This window comes from Thunnus albacares, chromosome 6, assembly GCF_914725855.1.
Source record: "Thunnus albacares chromosome 6, fThuAlb1.1, whole genome shotgun sequence".
Classification (NCBI taxonomy): domain Eukaryota; kingdom Metazoa; phylum Chordata; class Actinopteri; order Scombriformes; family Scombridae; genus Thunnus; species Thunnus albacares.
The window spans coordinates 30,802,877-30,809,515 of record NC_058111.1 but is presented as its reverse complement, the minus strand read 5'-3'; the positions used below and the strand labels follow the sequence as shown (position 1 = coordinate 30,809,515).

The 6,639-nt window shown below is 39.6% G+C and overlaps 1 protein-coding gene across 4 annotated transcripts in view; it reads left to right on the top strand.

Annotated features, from left to right (window-relative positions):
• Positions 1–1,320: 1,320 nt before the first annotated feature.
• usp2a (ubiquitin specific peptidase 2a) overlaps positions 1,321–6,639 on the top strand; it is a 43,006-nt gene continuing 37,687 nt past the window's right edge. For 2 of the 4 annotated variants that reach the window (XM_044353757.1, XM_044353754.1), the window contains exons 1-2: positions 3,057–3,162; positions 3,869–4,004. The gene's annotated coding sequence lies outside the window, so the exon portion shown is untranslated. Of the gene's footprint in view, positions 1,566–3,056; positions 3,163–3,261; positions 3,338–3,868; positions 4,005–6,639 lie in introns of those variants that run through there. The other 2 variants (XM_044353755.1, XM_044353756.1) reach the window with 2 other exon arrangements.

The following is a 6,639-nucleotide window of genomic DNA, read 5'->3' as shown; positions in this document are numbered from 1 at the left end:
GATCTCAGAAGGCTATATTTGTCTTTGATTATAGTGTAATAGATTTTGGTGGGATTAAATGTGCAGGATGCCCAGGTTTCATCCCTGCTCAGTCTTATACACCAGTATTTAAGCTAATCAATTCACTCAATATATGTAACTCGGGACTGTTCATAATCTGTGGCATTTGAAGCATAATCTTTTTTTTTTGTAGGAGCCTATATGAAGTATTAAATGGAACAGAATGAGTCATCTTTCTTGTGTTTGTATATGTTGAGAAAGATGTGTCACTGAATGGTAATAAATTGCAGTCTCCCTCTTCAGTGTGACACTTTGTTTCATTCACAGCAGCAGCTTTAGAACCATGTCAGAGGTTCAGATGTGTTTAATGGTACAGATGGGTCTACTGCAGCGTGATTTTATGACTCACTTTGTAAAGACGCTGGCACACTCCAGCATGAATGACTACTGGAGTGCTGGAACTTGGAATAAGGCAAAAGATCCTCCTCCTCCTTCATAATTGAGCCAATCATCCATCAGTACAGAGAAATATAGTCTCATAGAATATTGTAGGAGTGAAGGAGATTTAAAAGTCATGTTGACTACAGTAATAATGGTAGTAGTAATAAGCAGAATGCAAGAATCTGTTTTCACTGATTATTTTTAACAGCCCTTTTCAAAGATTACATTTCTTATTGGCAGCCATTGGTCTTGATTTATTAGACATTCAGAACATCACAGAAATGTTCTAAAAACGAATTTGTGTATAAGACTTTAGCAGCAATACATCCTACATAAAACACATGTAACGTGTAACACATGTAACACTGTGATGGCAACAAATACAACGCTCATTTATTTATACTATATATGTATATATATATATATATATATATATATATATATATATATATATATTATTTATACTATATAGGTACTTATTCCATATTGACTATAGAATAGTATTTCCTTGTGGAACAGCCTTCCTAACCATTTGAGGGCAGCAGACCCTAGACTCTTTTAAAACATGCTTAAAAACCTTTTTATTCAGGAAGGCTTTTTCATCTTAATTCTTGTCATTTTCTTTATGTTATATGTTTTTGACGCTGTAGCACTTTGAGATTCACTGCGAATGAACAGTGTAATACAAATTAAATGCATTATTATTATTGTTATTATTACTTAAATCCTTTACTAGTGTCTTACAGTATTTGTTGAATGAAATCTCTGATGTTTACGTTCATCCCCATGGCGACGGTGTAGGAGGCGGTACACTGCGCTGGCTGGTGACGTTTACGAAGAGCTTCGAACCAATCAGAAATAAGCTGTTTACCGAACTGACGTCACCGTTAAAGCGAAAAGAACCGTTACTCGGTTGCAGAAAGTCTACTACAGCGAGCGGACAGAAGATATGGCTGAATAACAGCGTAGTTTTGATTAAAACCCATGGCGGTGTAGTCTTCTATCGAAACATTAGCGGCCAGCCTCCACAGCACGGTTTGAAAAGCAGCACAAGGCGGCTAGAAAGCTACTTTTAGGGGGGCGTTTCGCTGCCCGCTCGGATCGGGATGATCTCCAACTGTGGGGTGAGTGAATGCAGTTACCTTGATAAGCACAAGCCAGACTCCTATCAAACTCTGGCAGTGTAGCATTGTCTTGCCTGTCAGGAATTAATTTGTCCTTACCGAACACAATTTAACACATTTTAGGGGTTACAATGAGTAACTAGAATATTCGGCATAAAATATGATTCTTAAAGTCATTATAATTTCAAAGTTTTAACCCAAAATCCTACGGTGTGCTGCGGAGGAAGAAAGAAAGTTCAGATACTGTCGAATTCAGTGTTGCTTATTCTGTCGGCCATAGGTTAGCTATGAATAATAGAAGAATGACCCCTGTATTTTACTGGCCTAGCTATGCTGGTACCTGTGAAATGTGTGTGGTTTGCTGATATGCACTACCGCAACTGGCATATGCAGTTTGGCGTAACAGCCCTGCTGCTGTCTCAGCTGCAGATAACGTATAGCCTACTGTTTGCATGAGTTAGCTAACGATATAGCTAGTTAACTAACGCTGGACGTTCAGAGGTTACATAATCTAATAAGACGTGTAGGTTAAGTTAGTTAATTGAATCAACTTTATACTTCGCTACCTCTCAGTCCAAAAGGAGTTTCGATCTCCTCCCCGCCCCCTTCACGGACCGTACTCAATCTGTCAAATCTGCCCCGCTTCCATTACCGAGCTGAGTGGTTATCTAATCACGTGTGAAATAACGATATCATCCTACTTCATGAGAATCTTTGAAATATATTAGTTATTGCCTTAAATCAGCCAGTACACAACCAAATTGAACCGGCCACACTGCAGTCTCGAGTATGGCTTCTGTGCCAGTGTCGTCCCATCTCCTCTCTCCGTGTCATGTAACGCTATAACGTTACCCCTCAGAGACCGTCCACCACAGCACTACGTCTGTCTTTTTCCATTGTCTTGCACACGTACGTCAGCTGTTGTCCTGTGCTAGAAAATATTCGATTTTATTTGGTAATTTACAGGTAATGTATGTTTTTCATGCACCACTATGGCAAGTATATGACATACCTGTGGGGAAACATGGTATGAATCTGACTTAAACGTTTAAATTACATATAGCAGATGTCAAAACTGAAATGCAATCAGAACCATCATCATTGAAATTGATGAGGAATTTCACTTTCATATGTGAAATTTCAGAGCAGCAAAGTTATTATTGCTTATTATGACAGCGTGGGGTGTATGTATATAGTATCTATGCTCTTTGCTATACAGCAACACTATGACGGGAGGAACTCAGAGATGCCTGCAGAGGAATCATGATCCAGTGAAGCTCTCCACTCACTTCAGATTTTAATTTCTGGGTAAACAACCAGTCTGCTGGCTTTAGCAGTGTGGTGGACTTGCTGCTTACCCAGCTTGGCGTATAAAAAGCCTTAATGCTAGTCCTTTAAGAGCAAATTGGAATGCCACTGAGTGTTGAGTGACCTGTGGAGGTCATAGGCGTCTGCTATATTTACCGGCTCTGTAACTTGATCTGTGGCATTTTGGATCGCTGTGCTCATACTATCCTCTCACACTCTGGGGCCACAGCCTCCCAAGTAGCACCCCATTGCTTTCTGTCTATTGGCCTGGCCGCTCGGAACAACACGGGTGAGCCTTTGATAAAGCAACTTAACTGTCACTCTTCCTCCCTTTTTCTTCTTTTAGGTACCTGCTTGTCAGTTGAACGGTGTTGGCTGTTTGAAGATAGGGGATAGGGGATAACGTTTCAGAAAGTTCTGGGTTTTTCTAGCATGAGTAGAAGAGCTAAACATCACTTTCCAGGGTAGGGCATATCACCACTTGATACAGGGGAAGTTTTCAGTGGATGGTGAAAGTATATAGTAGCTGGTCGTGGTGGCAAAATGTGAGCTTTGAAACAAGTGCATAAGAAGCTCTTGAAGATGGAGTCAACCTATCAGCTTTCTTTTTACCTGAGCTTTATAATTGAACAACTTTTCCGGATTTGATAATACGAGCTGAAGGATGCATCATCAATATTTAATGGTTGGACATGAAATCCTCAGAATGTGTTGACCGGTGGCCTCACTTCATGCTGAGGTTGCCTGCTGTAAAGTTTGCTGTGTGAGAGACAGCACAACACAGAGATATGAGCTGTTGATTTAAAACATAAACATTTCTACGGGGTGTTCTGTCCAGCTAGATTGTTTGACAGCAAATGATATGTATTTACCCGATTCTGATTACAGTTATCTCAAACAAAAAGTCCTCAGTCAACAGAATAAAAGTTTTTTCATGTTGATGTTTCCTGCGTGTTGAACGGTATGACATATAATGTGTCCTTGTGTTTCCTCAGGAGTGATCGCTATCACAAAGCCCGTGAGTACGTGTGTGTGTGTGTGTGTACACTGCGGGGTAGCAACCGTAGGATGAGCTGCCCCAGAGCCATCGCAGTCTGCGGGGACTGACACACACCACTGCAAATACGGCAGGTAACACCTTAACACACATGCTTTTACAGATACAAACACACATAAATATGTTGTCCCAGCTGGCAGTATGATGTCTTTTAAGTGTCCCCATGTACATATAGTTCAGAATGCATTCCTGTTGTTACATGTAATGGCAGAGTTTGACACCACTGACTGCATGGTTCAGATGTGTCACAGTAAAAACGGCCAGGCCTGAATGTTGACCAGCTGTACTGTTATTTTGGAAGAAGTTGGAAAAATAATGCGTGTGTTATGTTTTATCAGTCTACAATGACTCACAGAAATGACTCAACTGGTGAAGGTGATGCTGCGTGTCTGTCCCGTCTCAGTTTACAACATTACTGCCATGTAGAGATTTAGACTATGACACTGTACGATACACTATACATTTTAATTGCAGGTTAAAGCTCTACAAGTTTTTCATGATGCTGAAATGATAGAAAACAAACAAGTGGAAAACATATCCACTGCATTAGAGATCAAAACTGCACAACATATCTGCTATTGAGTAATATGATGGTAAGACTTATATTGGAGACCAAGTGTATTGAGTCAATTTAAAAAAAAAATTGGATTTAATCAAAGAAAGTCACAGAAAAATGTTATAGCAGAGACAGAGGAGATGTTAAAGCCCCCCTCTTTTCATTGTTATGCTTTGTTACTTCATTTGAATGTTTGGCCTTCACTGTGTAGAATGATGTTTGTGCAGAGTTAGTTTACACATTCATCTGCTGAAGGGGAAAAGTTTCTCTGTGCTCACTGAAAACATCGTCCAGTATTCAACTTACACAAGTGTGATGTGGACACTTGAAGCCTCCAGTGCACATACAACCAGACCGGACTTTTCAGTGCAGTATATACCCTAGGTTGACTGCTTTTGGGCAGCAGTGACGGGGGTGGAGTTGGGGCATGCTGAGCCAAACTCAGGAGAGCCTCAGCAGCCAGACATTTCTCCGTTCTCTGTTTACAGTAGGAGCGGCTGAGATTGACACTAAAATGAGAATAGCTGGTCCACCTTAAAAGTCAGTCCACCTTAAGTGAGCCTGGTCAGGTTAGGCTAACCCATCGTCGCTAACTTTGGGGCTCTTATAACAGTACCTCTCACGTAGATGTACTTTGGAGAATGAGGTGAGGGAGGATTCTGGGATTTGATGCACTAGTTGATGAGTCAAAAAAAACAATAACATAGGATGTTAGTCATCATCAGTAGCCCATTGATATCAATGATTGTGTGAAATTTTAGCAGCAGTGCTCATAATTCTGCAGCGGCGCGTTGCTGAATGGATATAGGGAAAACACTGCAGTGAAAGTAGCAGACATCTCGTGTCCAGTAGTTAAACTTCTGAAATGAAAAACATTTGAATATTCATACATTCCAGGTTTTTCAATGAGGGACAAGCAGTAGATGATGTTTTAAGAATTTTTAACTAGTTAACTGAAATTTTTTGTGGAAAAACCATATAAGACACAAATTATTACTCAAAGCAGAGTCTTTTTATATATATTAAAACATGTCTGGAGGGTGTCTTTAATATTATGAATTTTAGACCAAGTCTTGTATCACAACATTGATTTATATCACCTTATGAAGTTGTTATGTAAAATATGTTTGCAAACAAGGTTGATGACAGCGGTGAGATTGAATTAAAACAGTAATGTTGCATGCGGCTTTAAAATCAAATATGGGTGACATCATCAGTAACACACAGGTTACACCTAACCTACTGGAGATGATGTCTTTGTGAATGGATAAGAAGCTTACAGCATGTGTTGAAAAGTGCAACTGTTCCACCAGTGTGACTCATTGTTTTAACTACTTGTTGTTTTAAGCCACTTCTGGGTATCTACAACATTTCTCTGGATCACTCAGTGCAATGACAAAGATTGATAGGTGTTTCAAATAATAATGGTGTGTAATTGACCAAATGATTATCTCGATGAATAAAGCATTACGCCAGTCAGCTGCAGAGGCTGCAGCATCAATCACTGTAGCCTGCAGATTCATCTCTGAGGTCAATGCTACTTTTACGGCCTCTCGTGAGTCACCAACAGATGGTGGTAATGATATATCCTAATTGGCTCCTCCTCCTCCGAGTTTTGATATTGTAGAAACGTGGTTGTGCTGTAAAAAAAAAAAATGTTCTTGAGGGAAATTTCTTATAGCAGAAACTGCATATGAATAGAAAACATGAAAAATGTTTTCTCCTCAGTGGATTGCAGTGTTATGGGGATGTGACTTATTTTTGAGAGTTTAATAAGGTATGTGGAATATGAAAGGTGACTAAGCTGTCACAGTCAGAGCCGTAGAGATTTCAAATGCATTGCTGGAAGGGAAAGACAAGCAAAATCATTGATATTAAATTTCTTCTTTAATAGCATTTTTATGAACAAGATATTTTTAGTTGGCACTTTAATTTTGTGGTTTTATTTTTAAGTGTTTTGCTAGCACTGTGCATTCCTCTAGTTAAATTGTCTTTTCTTTGTATCTATCTGTAAAGTCTCCACTATACATGTCATTATACTGCCACACATTTGACTTGGCTGAGGGGAAAACTAAGTGTTGAATAGTAGTCTAACCTGTAGCTAGGAGAGGCTGGAGGAGATCCAACTATGGCCTGTCTTAGCAGCCAAGTAG